The following is a 19,701-nucleotide window of genomic DNA, read 5'->3' as shown; positions in this document are numbered from 1 at the left end:
CTCCTCAAAGTTGAATTGACAATAATGACGTGAATGGAGTAAAGCTTTTGGGTGCTTCATTTGCTGATGGGGCACAACTCAAAATGAGGAGAAATAGCTACAAATATCTATTAATAATTGGAACATGGAATGTATGAGGTATAAATCTAGGAAAATTGAAAGTTGTCAAAAATGAAATGCAATGCATAAAGATTGATATCCTAGAGATTAGTGAACTGAAATCAACTACTTTTGGCTGTTTTGAATCTGACAATCATATGGTTTATTATACTGGGAATAACAAATTGAAGAGGAATGGCATCACATTCATCATTTAAAAGAATATTTCAAGATCTATCTTGAAGTACAATGCTGTCAGTGATAGGATAATATCTATATGCCTACAATATTGTCCAGTTAATACCACTATTATTCAAATTTATGCACGAACCACTAAAGCCAGTGATGACGAAATTGAAGAATTCTACCAACTTCTTCAGTCCAAAGTGGATCAAACATGCAATCAAGATGTATTGATAATTAATGGTCATTGGACTATGAAGGATGGAAACAAAGAAGAAGGATCAGTAGTTGGAAAATAGGGTTTGGTGCTAGAAATGATGCAGCAAATCAAATGACAGAATTTGTGTGTGTGTGTGTGTGTGTGTGTGAATCCCAATCTTTAATTGGAGTAGGGGTGGGCATAGTAGAGGGTGCTATTAAACTGGTGGGAGTGCTGAGGGTATGGGAAAGACCACCCCAGATCAAGATGCAGAGCTCTGATCCTATGAGAGGGTCTTCCAGGCACTGCACTGGCCCCTGTAGTCAGCCTCTTGCTGAGATCACCCCTGTCGGGCCTCAGTTTCCCCACCTGAGCCAAGGAGCACACACTGCTACTCAAGGGCCTTCACCAGGGGCTCACTGGCCTCGCTGCACATCTGGGTTTCTGCTCGCCTACCCTGACAGTTCTGATGGCGCCTTCTCCAGGTTGGCCTTGGCTTCCCACAGGTCCAACACGTCCCGTGTCGCAGCCTTCTCAGCCAGTAACTGCACAGAAGGGTCAGCATTCACTGTGATGGAACCACTGCTCACAAAGTACTTGGTGGTAGTGCTATCCTCAGCGTGAATGACTACCAGTCCCGATTGCAGAGCTGGCAGCGTGGGTAAGTGGGATGCAAGGATGCCAAAGGATACGGTCTGTGTGTGCAGATCCACCTGGCGGATGTGGGCACCATTGAAATACACTTGCATGGGCGAGACAAAAGTGAAGGACATTTGCCTAGTTGTTGCGGCCGGGCCAGGGCCGGATCAGCAGCAGCCTCAGCTTAGGTGCGGGTTAGACGCAGGAAGCGACTCAGACTTGGGCAACTGAGCAGCGCAGTGGGCAGCTTGGCAGCAGCCAGCGGAGAGTCCAAATGATAGAATTTTGCAAGACCAACTAACTCATTGCAAATACCTTTTTTAAGCAACATAAAAAACAATGACTATACACTTGGAATTCACCAGATAGAGTGCACAGGAATCAAATTGACTGCATCTTTGGGAAGAGACAGTGCAAAGCTTCCATATCATCAGCCAAAACAAGACCAGGAATAGATGGTGGAACAGATCATCAATTGTTCATATGCAAGTTCAAGATGAAGCTGAAGAAAATTAAATCTAGTCCACGAGAGCCAAAATATGACCTTGAACATATCCCACTTGAGTTTAGAGACCATCTAAACAAAAGATGTGATGCATTAGACACTAATGACCAAAGATGAAAAAAATTGTGGGATGACATCTAGAACATCATACAGGAAGAAAGCAAAAGGGCATTAAAAATACAGAAGAAAAAGAAGAGACTCTGAAACTTGCTTTTCAGCAAGAGGAAACTAAAGCAAATGGAAGTATTGAGGAAATAAAAGAGGTGAACAGAAAATTTCAAAGGGCAGCTTGAGAAGACGAAGTCAAGTATTACCATGAAATGCACAAAGACCTGGAGTTACAAAACCAAAAGAGAAGAACAGTCACAGCATTTCTCAAGATGAAATAACTGAAGGAAAAATTCAAGCCTCCACTTGAAATATTAATAGATTCTAGAAGCAAAATATTAAATGATACAGAAAGCATCCAAAAAAGATGGAAGGAATACACAAAGTCACTATACCAAAAAGAAATGGTTGATTTTCAAACACTTCAAGAGACAGCGTGTATTCAAGAATTAGTGGTACTGAAGGAATGAATCTAAGCTGCACTGAAGGTATTGGCAAACAACCAAACTCCAGGAACGGATGGAATACGAGCCAAAATCTTTCAAATAAATGATGCAGCATTGGAAGCGCTCACTCACCTATGCTAAGTAATTTGGAATACAGCAAACTGACCAACTGATTTGAAGAGATCCATATTTGTGCCCATTCCAAAGAGAGGTGACCCAATGGAATGTGGAAATTATCAAACAATATCATAAATATCACATGCAAATAAAATCTTGCTTAAGGTAATTAAAAAAAACAAAAAAACAATTGCAACAGTACATCGACAGAGAACTGCCAGAAAATAAAGCCAAATTTAGAAGGACACATGGAACGAGGGATGTCATTGCTGGCTAACATATGGATCTTGGATGAAAGCAGAGAATATCAGAAGGATGTTTGTTGTTGCTGTTAGGTGCCATTGATTCAGTATCAACTCATAGTGACCTTATGCACAGCTGAACGAAACACTGCCCAATCCTAGGCCAACCTCACTATTGTTGCCACGCGTGAGCCTATTGATGCTGCTGCTTTGCCAATCCATCTCATTGAGGGTCTTCCTCTTTTTCTCTGACCTTACCAAACATGATATCCTTCTCCAGCGACTGGTCCCTCCTGACAATATGTGTGAAGTATAAGAGACAAACTTTGGCCATCCTGGCCTCCAAGGAGCACTCTGGTTGCAATTCTTCCAACACAGATCTGTTGGTTCTTTTGGCAGCCCATGGCACTTTCAATATTCTCCTCCAACACCGTAACTCAAAAGCATCAATTCTTCTATGGTCTTCCTTATTCACTGTTCAGCTTTCACATGCATGTGAGGTTATGGAAAATACAATGGCTTGGGTCAGGCGCACCTTACTCTTCAAGCTGTTATCTTTGCTCTTCATCACTTTAAAAAGGAAACAAGATTTGTCTAATGTGATATGTCGTTTGATTTCTTGACTGCTGCTTCTGTGAGAGTTGATAGTTGATCCAAGAAGACTGAAGTCCTTGACAACCTCATTCCTTTCTCCATTTATAAGAATGTTGTTTATGGATCCAGTGGTGAGGATTTTTGTTTTCTTTACACTGAGATGCAATCCATACCGAAGGCTGTGTTCTTTGATATTCATCAGTAAATATTTTAAGTCCTCTTCACTTTCAGCAAGCAAGGTTGTATCATCTGCATATCGCAGGTTGTTAATGAGTCTTCCTGATGCCCCGTTTTTCTTCATATAACCAGATGTTTACTTGTGCTTTATTTAATATGCAGAAACTTATGACTGTGTAGATCATGACAAACTATGGATAACATTGTGAAGAATGGAAATTCCAAAACACTTAATAGTGCTTATAAGGAACCTGTACATAAACCAAAAGGCAGTCCTTCAAACAGACCAAGGGGACACTGAATGGTTTAAAGTAAGGAAAGGTGTGTAGTAGGGCTGTATCCTTTCACCATATTTATTTTGTCTGTATGCTGAGAAAATAATCTGAGAAGTTGTGTTATATGAAGACGAAAATGGCATCAGGATTGGTGGAAGACTCGTTAGCAACCTGTGAAATATAGCTGATGCAAGCTTGCTTGCTGGAATTGAAGAGGACTTAAAATACTTACTGATAAAGATCAAAGAGTACACAGCCTTCAGTATGAATTGCACATCAATGTAAAGAAAACAAAGATCCTCTCAACTGGACCAAATAATAACATCATGGTAATTGGAGAAAAGTCTGAAGTTGTCAAGAACTTCATTTTGCTTAGCTCCACAATCAGTACTCATGGAACAAATTAAATGATGTAGACAAGTCTGCTGCACATGATCTCTATATTGTGTTCAAGAGCAAAGATGTCAGTTTGAGACTACGGTGCGCATGACCCAAGCCGGGGTATTTTCAGTAGCCTCATATGCATGTGAAAGTTGCACAGTGACTAACTAGGCAAGACCACAGAAGAATTGATGCATTTGAGTTATGGTGTTGGAGGAGAGTATTGAAGGTGCCATGACCTGCCAGAAGAGCAAACTGCTCTGTGTTGGAAGAAGTACAGCTAGCATGATCCTTACAAGCCAGGATGTTAATAGGAGAGACCAGTCCCTGGAGAAGGGCATTATGCTTGGTAAAGTGGAGGGTCAGTGAAAAAGAAGACCCCCTAGGAGATGGATGCAGCATTGGTCTCAAGCGTAACAACTATTGTGAAGATGACACAGGACTGGGCAGTGTTTCATTCACTCTGTTGTGCATGGTAGGGTCGTTATAAATTGGAACCAACTCACCATCACCTAACAATAATGAAAAATATGCGTAATAGGTGGCAATATAGGGATTGAATTTTAGTCAGTGGGATGTACATTTGAGTCCTGACTTCATGATTTCCTAGTTTTATAACTATGTTGTTGTTGTTAAGTGTTGTTGAGTCAGTCTGACTCATAGTGACCCTGTATAGGGTTTCCGAGGAGCATCTGGTGAGTTTGAACTGCCAACCTTGTGGTTCAAACCGACCTTTCGGTCCAGTGCTGATCCTACAGTGCATTTGTAACTATAGACAAGATCTTTTATCTTGTCTTTTTCTGTAAAGTGGGCATAGTAATAGTATTTCCTCATAATATTGTTGGATTTCTGGTGTGGCGCTGTAGAACAACCACTGGACTGTGAGCCATAAGATCAGTAGTTCAAACCCACCAGCTGTTCCTTAGGAACAGGATTACTATGAGTCAGAACCAACTTGATGGCACTTAGCAACTATAATATTGCTGTGAGGATTAAATAGGCTCTATTGGCATGCTTCTACAATGCCCACTAGAAGAATATGCGCTGTCAGGCCACTGCCTGATCAGAATCCGGTGACTATCTTCCTGCTGATCTGCAAACTTTCCAGGAGAAGCATTAGATTCAACCCACACCCTTGCCCCTATGTAATTGTGACACTGGAGACCATCTAGAGGCCATCACAGCCAATCATGAGACACAGACTGATAGACTCGCCACTATGACCAGTTTGTAACACATCCTCGGATGAGGCAACAGTTCTCAGCACCCAGTGGCATTCCAGTTGAGAAACCACAGCAAAAATTACTGGAGAAGCTTGAAATTTGAGGGGAGGAAAGAGGCAATGTTAGTTTATGATTTGAGTTGGTTCCTCACTGACATTGAGTTTTTGTTATTTACATTATGATATTAATGTTGTGTTTGCTTGGGGTTTTTTTGTAGGGGGGGCGTTGCTGTGGGTTAATGCACTGGACTGCTAGGTCGGTTTGAACTGCATGGTTGGTGGATCAAGCTCACCAGCTGCTCTTGGAAACCCTACACAGGGTCACTATGGGCCAATATTGACTCGACAGCACTTAATAACAACAACCAGGATGTGGCCACTATAGGATAAACACTGGACCACAAGGTCAGTTTGAACCACAAGGTCAGCATTTCAAAGTCACCAGCCAGTTCTTGGAAATCCAGTACAGGGTCGCTGAGTCCGAACTGACTGGACAACACTTAACAACAGCAATAACAACACCAATGTTAACTGGTTTTAATACCATAAAATGTAGTCAACATGTCCCTTCTGCTTATATACCATAAATGGGTAGTTTTTGGAATTGGGGGTTGAAATTGAAGTCTGTTTATTTTTCTGTGACTTTTCTCTTTTCTTGGTGCCTAGATAACTAATATCCCTAATTACACAGACTTGTCTTGTATTGGTAAAAGTTATGTTTTTAAAATGCTTATAAATTGATCTGATCCCAAAAGACCGGCATTAATTTCTTCAGATTTTCAAAAGGGGGATTTGATATGTGGAATAGCTGTCTATTATTTTCCTATAGGAGTCTTGGAGTGGCACTGTAGGATCAGCACTGAATTGATAACCACAAGGTTGGCAATTCAAACCCACCAGCCACTCCTTGGAAACCCTGTCCAGGGTTGCCATGAGTCATAACTGACTCAGCTGCACTTTAATAACAACAGACTTGACATGATTGAATTGACCTAATGGCAGAGAGTTTCGTGGCATGCCTAGCACAGCTCCTGCCATACACTCAAAGCAACATTAAATGAATAAATTACCATCATTAGAAATTGTTCTAATCTAGCAGTTTTCATTGTTAGCAAAATTTCCTCATGTGTAACCAAATCCTTTATACTGAATTTTTAAATCTCTTTTCTTATAGTGGTGATTTTCTATCACTTGTTTCTGAAATAAATCATCTCAATTCCTTTCATGTTTTTTTCTAATGTTCCTTTAGCACCTCAAACTTTGTCAGATTTCTCCTAGCTTTTTCTGTTGTCAAGTGCTGGGTTGAATACCATAATCAAACAAGAACCTGATCAGCTAGTTAGTGTCTTGGACCTAGAGACCTGCGGTGTTCACAGGATCTTAGTTTCTTCACAAAGACACTGTGTGGCAATGGGTCACTGTCTCACTGGATAGCTGGTTGGGTTTCCTAGAAAGCAGATTCTGAGATGGAAGATTAACGTGGAGAAATTTTATTGGTGAGCGTTCTCAAGATCAACACAGGTGGGAAAGGAAAGAGTCAGAATTAGGCAAAAGATGATGTTGGTCAGTGATGCCCTCAGAATAAAGGTCAGTGAGTTCTACCAGAAGCTCTGGAGCTGGGGCCTTTTGGAGTCCGGGTGAGGAGGTCAGGTCTTCAGGTCCCCACATTGATCAGTCACTGGATACAGGCTGCATGGCCATGAAAGAGGCAGCTCTTTTCAGACAAGGACTTTCCTGGAGAGGGCTGGCAGCTGGTAGCCCTCCCAGCAATTGAGGGAGCAAGTCATCAGTCAGAAGGAGGATCGGGTAGGTGTACTGTAAGGTCCATTGGAGTTTGTTTAGTGCGGTTGTTTTCCCTGACTATGAAGGGCATTGGGTCCCACTGTTTCTATCAAATACCATTCTTTTAGTTTCCAGTAATCTTGTCTGATTTCCTTTATGTTTCCTCTAATGGTCCTTTGGCATCTCTGGCTTCTCCAGATTTTCTACAGATTCCTCTGTTGCCAAGTTCTGGGTTGTTTGTGTACTGAGAAGTTTGTGTCCTTCTGTTATTTGCTCTGAGAGCATTTCTGAGCAAAAAAATAAGACTTCAGTCCAGGGCCATTAACACTGAACCTATTCCTTTCCTGTCTTTGTTGAGTAGTACATGTTGATTCTATTTATTACAACTAGTTGAGGAAATATAATCAGCTCTTTCTAATGATGATCTGGGAATCAAAGGTGATAGACCCTTCTGCCATTCCTCTGGGCTACAGGGGCCACTGAACCTGAACACTGAGATATTTATCTAAGCTGTTTGAATAAAATTAATCTCTTTCCCTAAATTTCTTTCTTGTTTTTGCCTTCCAGTAGATAAGTTTTTGGTCCTAATCAAAAATACTTACTAGCTTGGGATAAAACACTGGATCGCAAGAAATGCTGTACAGCGTCACTATGAGCCAGAACTGGACTGGCAGCATTTAACAACAAGCATGATGGAGTTTCTGGAGGTGCAAATAATTAACATGCTCAGGTGCTAAACAAAAGGTTAGGGATTCAAGTATACTCAGAAGCACCTTGGAAGAAAGGGCTGGCAATGTATTTCAACAAAATCACCCACTGAAAATCCTGTGGATCACAGTCCTACTCTGACATACATGGGTTGCAATGAATTAGAGCAGACTGGATGGCAACTGTTTATTTCTAGTGACTGTGATAAGTAGTAGCATGTAAGAATAAATGTGCACATTTAGCCCATATATGTGATGGGTGTTACTTGGAGATTTGAATTTTTTATTTAAATTATTCTGGAAGAGGAAATTGCCCTCATTGAGTTAACCCTACTTTTACCTTTTTGAAGAAAATACATGTTGTAAATAAGGACATAGGACAGGCTCATAGCTCTCAATGTAATTATGCTTCCTTCGGAGTCTGCCTTCAGCCTACCATACCTATTGTCTGTTCAAGTTTCCTATCCAGCCTGCCTTTGTCTTATCCAACCATGACCTAACTCTTCTTCCATGTTATTCTCCATCTCCTCAGTCAACCTTGAAATCATTACATTTCAAGCTGTTTCCTTTTCTTCCAGAAACTATTAAAATGCCATCTGTTACTCTCAGTTACAGGAAAAAAATATTGTATTTATTATTTTTTCTCAGATCTCCGAGCACATTACTGACTTTCTCCTCACTTACAACTTACAAAGAAAGTTAACGTGAAATAACAATTATTTCTAAACATATATTATTTTAAAACATTGAGATGTTGCTGTGGTCATATCAAAATATTTTCATAGTCATGTTGTTGTTGTTGTTAGATGCCATAGAATCTGCTCTGACTCATAGTGAACCTATGCACAACAGGACAAAACATGACCTGACCCTGTGCCATCTCCTTTTACGCTGACCCTCCACTTTACCAAGCATAATGTCCCTCTCCAGGGACTGGTCATACTTACATCAAATTGTCAAAATAACCCTGTGGGTAAGTGGTATTCTCTCCATTTTACAGTTAAAAAACTCAGACTCAAGGTAGTTAAATGATGAGTTCAGGATCACAAAGCTATTGAACTGATTTCATTTTTTAAAAAGTATTGTTATTGTGACCCCTGTGAGCCTTGATGAAGACCTGGATGGCCAGCAGTAAGGCAAGACAGGGGACTTCTGGGCCCAGAGGCGGTGACATGGCCACAGAGGACTAGAGTGGAGAGTCAAGTGTCTAGTTGATATGAAGTGAGGGGAGATGCACAAGCACACCCATACTTGCAGATAGTACCCACTTGACCTGGCTTCGATGACGAGATGATCAGAACTCGACTAGAGGAAGAAAGAAGAGGGGGAAAAAAAGAGTAACCTGCTACAATTTGATGAACTTGACCTTTACTTATGGATGTAATAGCTCAAAAAGGGAAACAAGTCTTTACAGCAAGGACCACTCCCACCCCCTCGGTACACAGGGTTGACAGGGATTGGCAAGTTTAGACACTGGACTGGAGAAAGGAAATGGGGATAAGACTCTTATGGTACAATAGTGAATAATTGCCATCAGGATTGACTATTAGGGTAGGAAATATAGAGGTAAATGTTTTTTTGACAAATGGAGGAGAGTGATTGATTTTGCAGTCCAGGAGTGGAGGTCCCTGGGACCATCAAGCGAGAAGAGTGGAGAGCGGGACTCTACCCAGAGAGGCAGAGATGCCAGGGATGGAGACAGAGAAGATGACGTGGACAGATGGAGTGGCTGGGGACACTGAACTCAGGGAGGGAGAGGGGCTGTGTGCTGACAGTTTGGGGGGGGGCAGGCCTGTGGGGTGTACCCTTTGGTTATTTGATGATGTATGGAGGGATTGTAATTATTGCAATGACACAAAATACGATAGGATGAATGTAAACCTGATATTCTTCCATCTAAACCTCACAATAAACACTTATTTAAAAAAAAACAACATATATATATAGTTATTGTTATTGTTAAGTGCCATTGAGTCACTTCCAACTCATAGCAGCCCTGTATAGGGTTTCCAAGGATCAACTGGTGGGTTTGAAGTCCAGTGCTTATCCTACAGCACCACAGCAGTTTCAGGCTTATAGAAAAATTGAGCAGAAAGGACAGAGAGTTCTAGTATCTCCCTTGGACCCCCCTATACTTGTGTCATCTGGTGTGGTGCTGCGGGTTAATGTGATGGACTGAGGTTGGTTTGAACCACAAGGTCAGCAGTTCAAGCTCACCAGCTGCTCCACAGAAACCCTATACAGGGTTGCTATGAGTTGGAACTGACTCCACGGCACTTAACAAGAGTGCACTAATGTAAGATGACAATGTTGTTGTTGTTATGTGCTGTCCAGTCAGTTTGGACTCATAGTGACCCTGCATAGGGTTTCCAAAGCTGTAAATCTTTAGGGAGCAGAAAGCCTCTTCTTTCTTCCATGGAGCTACTGGTGCGCTCGAACCTCTGACTGAGTGATTCGCAACCTAGTGCTTATCTTATAGAACCACTGCACTCCCATTAGTGCATTAATGTGGTATATTTGTTACAATTGGTGAGCCAATATTGATACATCCTCATTAACTAGGAGTCAGCCCATAAAAGGAAGACTCCCCACGAGATGGATGGACACAGCAGCAATTGTGAGGATGGCAGACCAGACAGGGTTTCGTTCTGTTGTGTGTAGAGTTGGTAGGAGTCAGAACTATCTTGAAAGTGCCTAACAACAACAAGAACAAAAAATCCTGATGTGGCACTGTAGGATAAGCACTGGACCGTGAGCCACAAGATTGGCGGTTCAAACCCACTAGCCTCTCTTTGAAAATTCTATACAGGGTCGCTATGAGTTAAAACCTACTTGACAGCAGTTAACAACAACAACAACAACAACAGTGTACCTACCCTTGGGTTCACTCTATATTGTATAACCCTAGGACAAATATTAATGTCATGTGTGAGTCTACTTCATTGAACACAAGTTTTCTTACTCTAAGTCTAGTGACAAAGTCTGTTCTCCTTTTTTTTTATTGTGAATTGAGTGAAGGTTTGCAGACAGGATCACCAGCTTTACATTGAAGAAATCATCCACTTTGTTTCGTCTCAATGATTGCAATCCCCTCCATGTAACAACAGTTATCCCACTTTCTCCATGTGGTTACTATTTCCATTGCACCCTCCTTCCCATCAACCCTTGACTTTGTCCGTAGGTAAATGTTGTCCTTCTGATTTTGAATGATTGACTCTTTTATGATTAGCGTGTCTTATTAGTGTTGTTGTCCCCTGTCTGCTGCATGCCTGAAAATTGGACCATGAATGTGAGTTACTTTCCAGACCTAAAGGGTGGTCTAGAGCCATAGTCTTGGGTTTCTCCCGTGTTGTTTGTCTCCTGGACCAAGGAGGTGCCAAGCACATGATCCTTGTTCTTCTTTCTGGTACTTGTGAGAGCCCCTTTTTTGCCTCTAGCGTGGCTCATGTTAAGCCTAGTGGGATGACAAAACTGACTAGTCCTCACATTGGAGTTTCATACACCTTATTTCCATTATGGCATCCTGGTGTGGCGCTGTGGGCTGATGTGCTAGACTGCAAGTTGGTTTGAACCATAAGCCTGGGAAGCCCTATACAGGGTCCCTATGGATCAGAACCAACTCAATGACACTTAACAGCAACAACATTTGCATTTTTAATAAGCTATCTATAGGATTAGCACAGGACTGAGGACCACAAGGTTGCCAGTTCGAGCCCACCAGCTCTTCAGGAGAACGTTGAGGCTTTCTGCTCCTGCAAAGATTTGAAAGTCTCATTAATCCTATACAGGGTCACTATGAGTTGGCACCAACTTGACAGGACTTAACAACAACATGTGATAAGCACCTTGGTAGGCCATAAGTACCTCACAATTGCATTGGGAGCATAGTGGTGCAATACAAGGAACACTGGACTGCAAACCACAAGGTCAGCAGTTCAAGCCCACCAGCTGCTCCATGAGAGAAAGATGAGGCTTTCTGCTCCTACAAAGATTTACAGCCTCAGAAATCGTAAACAGGGTCACAATGAGTTGGAACTGACTCAATGTCATGTAACAACAAACCTGTCATTTAGTTGGAGTTACAAAGACTGTAACCAGAAGGGCCAGATTAAGTAATCCAATGCCCTAAGTACTTCAGATGCTTTCTTGTGTCTGACATGATGTAACCACTCAGGATAAATTTGTCAAGTGAATGATTGAAATCAATCAGGAAAACCTCACAAATTGTTGCAATCCAAGAATAAAGATGAAATAGAACCCAAAAAGACAATCTAAGAAGCACTTTTTCAGAAATATGTAAGAACATTTTAAGAGTTTCATTCTGTTGTGCATAGGGTCGCTATGAGTCTGATCTGACTGCAAGTACCTAGCAACAACAAAAAAGCAAGACATAAAGACAAAATAGATGATTGGAACATACTAAAAATTAAAAACTTACGTGCATCAAAAGACTTCACCAAAAGAGTAAAAAGGGAGCCCACAAAATGGGAAAAAATATTTTGCAACAACACATCAGACAAGGGACTAATATCAAAAAATAAATAGGAAAATGCAACACCTCTACAAGAAAAAGACAAATAACCCAATTAAAAAATGAGCACGGAACATGCATCGACACTTCACCAAGGAGGAGATCCGGGCAGCCAACAAACATATGAAGAAATGTTGACGATCACTACCCATTAGAGAGATGCAAATCAAAACAACAATGAGACATCATCTCACACCAGCAATAATAGCAAAGATCAAAAAAGTAGAGGACAATAAATGCTGTTGAGGATGCAGAGAGTCTGGGACAATCCTGCACTACTGGTGGGATTGCTAATGGTGCAGCCACTCTAGAAAACAATATGGCGCTTCCTCAGAAGGTTGGAAATAGAAATACCTTATGATCCAGCAATTCCTCTATTTGGTATTTACCCACAAGAAATATGAGCTATAACACGAGTAGATATATGCACACCGATGTTCATAGCAGCACTATTCACAATAGCAAAAAAATGGAGACAGCCTAAGTGCCCATCAATGGAAGAATGGCTAAACAAACTGTGGTACATACACACAATGGAATATAATGCTACTTTGAAGAATAACAAGGAAGCTGCAAGCCACCACCTAACATGAATGAACCTTGAGGACATTATGTTGAGTGAAATTAGTCAGTCACAAAATGAGAAATACTGCATAGGACTATTATTGTAAAGATTAAGAAAAAGAACCCACCCTCAAAGGGAAGGGGGAATCTTTGCTGATCATGTGATGTATGGGATGAGGAGAGGGGAGGAAGGGGAAGATGGATCACAGGGTAGGGAATAGACACAGGATAGCTTGGGTACTGGGGGGTGCAGGGGAGGGGAATGGAAGAACAAGGCAGATGGGAGAACAGTTAGGCAGGTTTGCATGGGCTAAGTGGGACAGAGGTAAATAATGATGTATGCGCAACCTTGGAACAGGGCTCAGGGATACAGAGATTGAGGCATGGTTTGAATGGGTAAAAGAGGGGAAATAATGTTAAGATACTTGGCTGTTTTTCGAATCTTGGTTTCCCTTGCCTACCCTTGTAAAACAGACACTTGAGGGGAAGAGAAAGGACTAGCCAGAAACATCACAATAGAAAGCTTATAAGTCTGTCTTCAGCCTATAACTGATTGGAATACCTAAAATGGCAAATACTTGCCCAGTAAAGGAGGCTTCCTGTGGAGCCTTTACATTGCATAAGACTATAGGTGGACTCCTGAACCCCATCCAGGATCTTCTGAGGTGGGCAATTTCCACTTGAAAGGACAAGCAGACCAGCCTAGAAGAACAGCTAGAACATAGAAGATACTTCCTGAAAGAAAGACCAGCAGGGAAAATAAAAAACAATAATTGCAGTCCGATTGACTACTACAAGAACAAGCAGTCTGTTCGCCTGGGAGCCATCAAGGCAAGTGGTCGGGTTCCCTCAGAACAAACCCCCTTCCAAGGCTAAGACTCAAGGGGAATACATGAACAGGCATGTGGTCTGGCTGGTGACCTAGTTGGTTACCTATAAGGGGAAGTGGGGAAGAAACAGCAATGAAGTTGTGAACTAAGTCCGACCATGTTCAACAGAGTCCTGTGAATCCGGATTGATACCCAGTTGGCCAGCAGTATAGCAAAACCCGGGGACTCCTGAGCCCAGAAACAGTGACATGGCCACAGAGGACTAGAGCAGAGAGTGAAGCGTCAAGATGATATGAAGTGAGGGTTGATGCACAAGAACACCCATACTTGCAGATAGTACCCATTTGACCTGGCTTCGATGGCTGGATGATCAGAACTTGACTAGAAGAAGAAAGAAGAGTGAAAAAAAGTAATCCGCTATAATTTGATTAACTTGACCTATACTTATGGATGTAATTGCTCAAATGAGGGAACAAATCTTTATAACGAGGATCACTCCCACCCCCTCGGTACACAGCGTTGACAGGGATGGGCAACTTAGACATTGTTGTTGTTGATGTTAAGTGCTGTTGAGTCAATTCCGACCCATAGCAACCCTGAATAGTGTTTCTGAGGAGCAGCTGGTAAGCTTGAACTGCCGACCTTGCAGTTCAAACAGCTTTGCAGTCTGGCACATTAACCCACAGTGCCACGCCAGGACTCCGAACTTAGACATTGGCTACCCAAAATTGGGGGGCTACAAAGGCAAGAAGTGACTGGATTACAAGCTTTCAAGAGGGAGCCTAGTTCCAGAGGGGGTGGGGGAAGGTAGAATCTCCACTGAGTGGTTTCCAGTCTGTTGGGATGGGGCTGATGAAAGGAGATGGGGATACGACTCTTGTGGTACAATAGTGAATAATTGCTATCAGGATTTAATTGCTATCAAGATTGACTGTGAGGGTTGGAAATATAAAGGTAGATGCTTTGTTACAAAAGGAGGGGAGTGGTTGATTTTGCAGTCCAGGAGTGGAGGTCTCTGGGACCATTAAGTGAGTAGAGCGGAGTGAGGGACCCTACCCAGAGAAGCAGTGACTCCAGAGATGGAGGCAGAGATGATGGTGTGGACAGATGAAGCAGCTGGGGACTCTGGACTCAGGGAGGAAGAGGGGCTGTGTGCTGATGGCTGGGGGCAGGCTTGTGGTTGTTTGATGATGCATGGAGGGGATTGTAATCATTGCAGTAAAATGAAATGCGATAAGATGAATGTAAAGCTGGTGTTCTTCCATGTACATTATCACATAATTCACAATAAAAACTTTAAAAAAAAAAAAAAAAAAGAGCAAGAAATAAGAGAAACAGCCAGTGAGACCAGTTCTTGATCACAGTGCTAAAGAAGCAAGGTTAGAGAAGAGGCCGGAGAGACTGGATGTGTGTGTTCTTTGCTTTAAATTTTTGTTTTGAAATGCCTTTTTGAGACATAATTTACATACCATACAATTAAATATTCAGTAGCTTTTAGTATATTCACAATTGTGCATTCCATTGTTGTTAATATTGTCTAACTGATTTTGACTCTTGGCAGTCTGCTGTGTGCAGAGCAGAACTACCTTGTAGGGTTTTCCAGAATGACTTTTTTGAAGTATATCTCCAGGCCTGTGTTCTGAGTGCCTCTGGGTGGGTGTGAACTGCCGACTTTCATGCTAGTTGTGGTTTAGTACCATCAAGTCAGTTACAACTCATAATGACCCTGTATAAGGTTTCAAGGAGCGGCTGGTGGGCTTAAACTACTGACTTGTGGTTAAAAGTTCAGTATTTATCCTACAGCACCACACCAGGACTCCATTGACCTAGTTGTTGTTGTTAAGGGCTGTTGAGGCGCTTCAACCCTGTATAGGATTTCCAAGGAGCAGCTGATCTTGTGGTTTGGAGTCCAGTGCTTATCCTACATGCCACACCAGGCCATCTATGTTTGTATAGTTTTGCCTATTTGGGGCATTTCAAAGAAATAGAGTTTTAAAATATGTGTTTTTTGTGTGTGACTGACTTACGTATATTTTTAAGGTTCGTCTGTGGTGTAGGATGTATCCGTACCTTAATCCTTTTTATAGCTGGATACAATTTCTTTATGCAGATACCACATTTTCTTTTTTCATTCATTGTTGATGGATTTTTGTTGTTGTTGTTGTTGTTGCCATTTTTTGCTGTTATGAATAATGCTGCTGTGAACATTTAGGTGCAAGACTTTGTATGGACTTATGCTCTCATTTCTCTTGGATATATGTTTGGAAATGGAATTGCTAGGGGCCAAATGCTCACTCTGTGTTTAACTGTTTGGAAGAATTGCCAGACAGTTTTCCAAAGTAGTCACTAATTTTCATTCACACTAGCAATGCATGAAAGTTCTAATGTTTGCACATCCCTGCCAACACTTGTTAGTATCTGTCTTTTTGGTTAGCCTGATTTTTACATAAGGCATTGGGTTGCTGTGAGACACTATCAGTGAAGAGAACCTGCCATATGAAAGAAGAAATCAAGGTTAAAGAGTGTTTTTAAATACTCTAATATTTTAAAAATCTTTTATTTTATTTTTCAACATTTTATTATGAAAATGTTAAACTTAGAACCAAGTTGGCAAACTTTTACAGTGAGCACTCCTGTACCTCCCATGTAGTTTCTACCACTGAGAGCTTTGTATACTCATATACCATCACTCTATCCATGCATTAATCCATCTTATTATTAGTGCATTTTAACAAAAATCTCAGAAGTCAATGTACTTCATCCCTGAACATTTCAGCATGCATATAATTGACCAAAATTTATTGTCTGCATATGTTTTATTTCTTTTCATTGTACAACTGTATTTACTGAGTTTTGACAAATGCAAAATTGTGTGTAACCAAAATTTTAGGACTTTAAATTAGAAAGGATTTAGAGGTCAAAAAGACTCTCTCCTCCCATTTTACAGATCAGAAAATTGATGTCTAGAGAAGGGAAGTGGCTTGTTCAGAATCAAAGGAGGAACAGTACCTCATCTCAGCATACTGTGACTCGCTTTGTCATACAGACATTAGATATTGAGATTGTTATCCTGCTGTGACATTGTAGGATAAGCATTGGACTGCTAACCACAAGGTCAGTGGGTCAAACCCACTAGCCACTCCTTAGAAACCCTGTACAAGATCACTGTGAGTCAAAACCAACAAAAGGCACTTCACAACACCATCACCTATAGATAGCCCCCTAACATAGTAATAAAATCAGCTGAAGTTCAGGTTTTCATCTCAGGATTATTATACAGAGATGTAAACTGGACAGGACTTCATATGTCAAGTAATGAAGAAGCCTCCTTTCAGAGAACTTTGTGAGCCCAGTTTATTTTACATCCTGGACACTAGTCAAACTTGCAAGTTTTCTTCTTTCCTGAACCACGCACACCTTTGTTCACGTATTTCCTATTTGGTAAAGCGATATTCAAATGCCACTTCCTTCTTAAGGCTTTCCCTAAGACTCTCTTCCAAATCTCTCTTTTCTAGTTCTTTTGCCTTTATTGTTTGTGTCACATAATTATTATTTCACAAGTCAACATTCTGGGAATCTGGATTCAGATCCTAAGGCATATTTGATGCTGAAATACACACTAGATGATTGGGTGGGGGATGATTACCTTAACAAATGGCAGTGTTTTCAGGTAGCAAGCCAATGCCAAGAGCTCTGGAATTCAAGTCTCAGAGATTAAGGTGCCTGGTGCTAATTAATCTGAGTAAGAAAGAAAGGTGAGCTTGGGGTGATAACTGAGCAGGCGCTGTATGCCAGGCATTAGCTAAAGTGCTTTGCGTGGATTATCTCCTCAATCCTCATAATCCGATTATGAGCTCTCTCTTGGGTATTATAAATATTTAACAGCTGAGGAAACTGAGGCCTAGAGTGGTTAAGGAACTAGCTTAAGATCATAAATGATATATTCAGAATTAAATACTAAACCTCTCAGATCTCAGTGTCCCTATTACAACAACCCTACTAGTACTAATTCCAAGATATCTTTGAATATTTGAAGGCCGTCAAGAAAGATTATATTAGGGTGGATCTAGAGAGTAGAATTTGTACCAAATATGGGTGTTAAAAGAGAGTAATGTATTTCGACTCAGCATGGGAATTTTTTTTTATGGAGCTGTTGAGAATTGGACAAGACAGTCTCATGCAGCAGCGTGCTGAATAGGAGTGGTGAGAGGGGACAACTTTGCCTTCTTCCCAATCTTAGGGGCAAGTGTCCATTTTTTCACCATGAAGTGTGATGTTAGCTGTAGGCTTGCTCTAGATATTCTTTCTCAAATGGAAGAAGAGTCCCTCCTTTCCTACTGCTGAAAGTTTTTTGGTGTTTTTTTTTTTTTTTTAAATCATGAATTAGTGGCTGGATTTTTTCCTTAGATGCTTTTTGTGTATCAATTGGTAGGACTGTTTGATATAAATTTGTTTTTGTTGTTGTGTGCCATCAAGTCAATTCTGACTCAGTGACCCTGTATACGGTGTCTGAGGCTGTAAATCTTGTGGGACCAGCAAGACAAAACTGTGAGCCACAGGTCAGTGGTTTGAGTCCACCAGGCTTGAGTCCACTGAAGAAAGATGAGACTTTTTGCTCCTGCAAAGATTTACAGCCTCAGAAACCCTATACACTATATAGGGTCACTATAAGTCAGAACCAACTAGAGGGTACTTTGCAGCAACAACAACAACAACAACAAAGGAACCCTCGTAGCATAGTGGGTCACATGTCAGACTGCTAACCTCCAGGTCAACAGCTTGAATCCACCAGCTGCTCCCAGGGAGAAAGATGAGGCTTTCTGCTCCCAACAAGATTTATAGCCTTGGGAACCCTATAAGACGTTGCTGTGAGTCAGAACAGACTCAGCGACACTCAGCAGCAGCAGTAAGGAGCCTGGGGGCACTATGGGCTGCTAGCCATAAGGTCAGCAGCTCAGGTCCACCAGCTGCTCCCCAGAAGGATGAGGCAGTCTGCTCCTGTACAGATCTGCACTCTCAGAAACCTTGTACAGGACTATTGTGGGTCACAGTCTACTGATGGCAGTGAGGTTGCCTTTTCTGGGTTTTGAGATTTATTAGGAGCTCTGGTGGCACAGTGGTTAAGCATTCAACTGCCAGTGGAAGGGTTCAGGGTTCAAAACCACCAGCTGCTCAACAGGAGAAAGATGTGGCAGTCCATTTCTGTCAAGATTAAAGAATTGGAAACCTTATGGGACGATTCTACCCTGTCCTTTTTATGCTTCAGGAGATTGTTTATGCTTCAGAATGGACCAGAGAAGCTGTTGAGTCGATGCCCCTCTCCCGCGGCCCAGTAGGACAGAGTGGGACTGCTCGGTGGGTTTCCTAGTCTTTATGGAAGCAGACAGTCTCCTCCTTCTCGCTGGAGGGGCTAGTGGGTTCAAACAGCTGACCTAGTGGGTTCGAACAGCTGACCTTTTGGTTGTTTGAAGCCCAACAAATAACTGGAAAGGTTTTTAAATAAGAGGTATCTAAATGGAACATAAAAATTAAAAAAAAAAAAAAAGGTATTCTGTTGCAAGGGCATCTTGTTTAAGAGTCACTACAGTTGTGAGATGCTGTCAAGTTGTCACCAACTCATAGTGACCCTGTCTGTGCACCACAAAACAAAACACTGCCTGCCTCTATGCCATCCTCACAGCTGTTGGTATGTGTCAGCACGTTGCTGACACTATAGCTGTTGTTTTCTGTAGGTCAGGACTGGCTTTATCAAAGATGAGGGCAGAGCGCCTTTTGTTGTAACAGGTGAGTAGTGTTTAGAATTTAGGAGTGCTCAGAAATTTCTGGATCTTCTAAACTTTCTCCAGATGCTGTTCTTTACACAGAGACCTAGTGAGGTTGTGAATGAATTGAAAACACACTAGACTAGACTCTGTATTTGATTTTAAAGTACACAGACTCTGGCTGGAAGAGAATATTTTTAGTGTTGTCACTGAAACTCTAACAACTTTTGGTGTTTCTGCTTTTCCTTACCATCTTTCTGTTTTCAATTCATTGATTTCTGCTCTGATTTTGACTAGTTCTTCTGTTTGCTTTAGTCATAGATTGTTCCTTTGCTCTA

The 19,701-nt window shown here is 41.5% G+C and overlaps 1 protein-coding gene and 1 pseudogene across 3 annotated transcripts in view; one reads left to right on the top strand and one right to left on the bottom strand.

The window, feature by feature from the left end:
* Positions 1-19,701, top strand: part of HPSE2 (heparanase 2) — an 869,616-nt gene that overhangs the window by 322,659 nt on the left and 527,256 nt on the right. The gene's annotated exons all lie outside the window — the stretch shown is intronic.
* LOC102821595 lies at positions 873-15,737 on the bottom strand (annotated as a pseudogene).

Source organism: Chrysochloris asiatica, unplaced genomic scaffold (assembly GCF_000296735.1).
Source record: "Chrysochloris asiatica unplaced genomic scaffold, ChrAsi1.0 scaffold00003, whole genome shotgun sequence".
In the NCBI taxonomy this organism is placed as follows: Eukaryota; Metazoa; Chordata; class Mammalia; order Afrosoricida; family Chrysochloridae; genus Chrysochloris; species Chrysochloris asiatica.
This window is presented reverse-complemented; position numbering and strand designations above follow the sequence as displayed.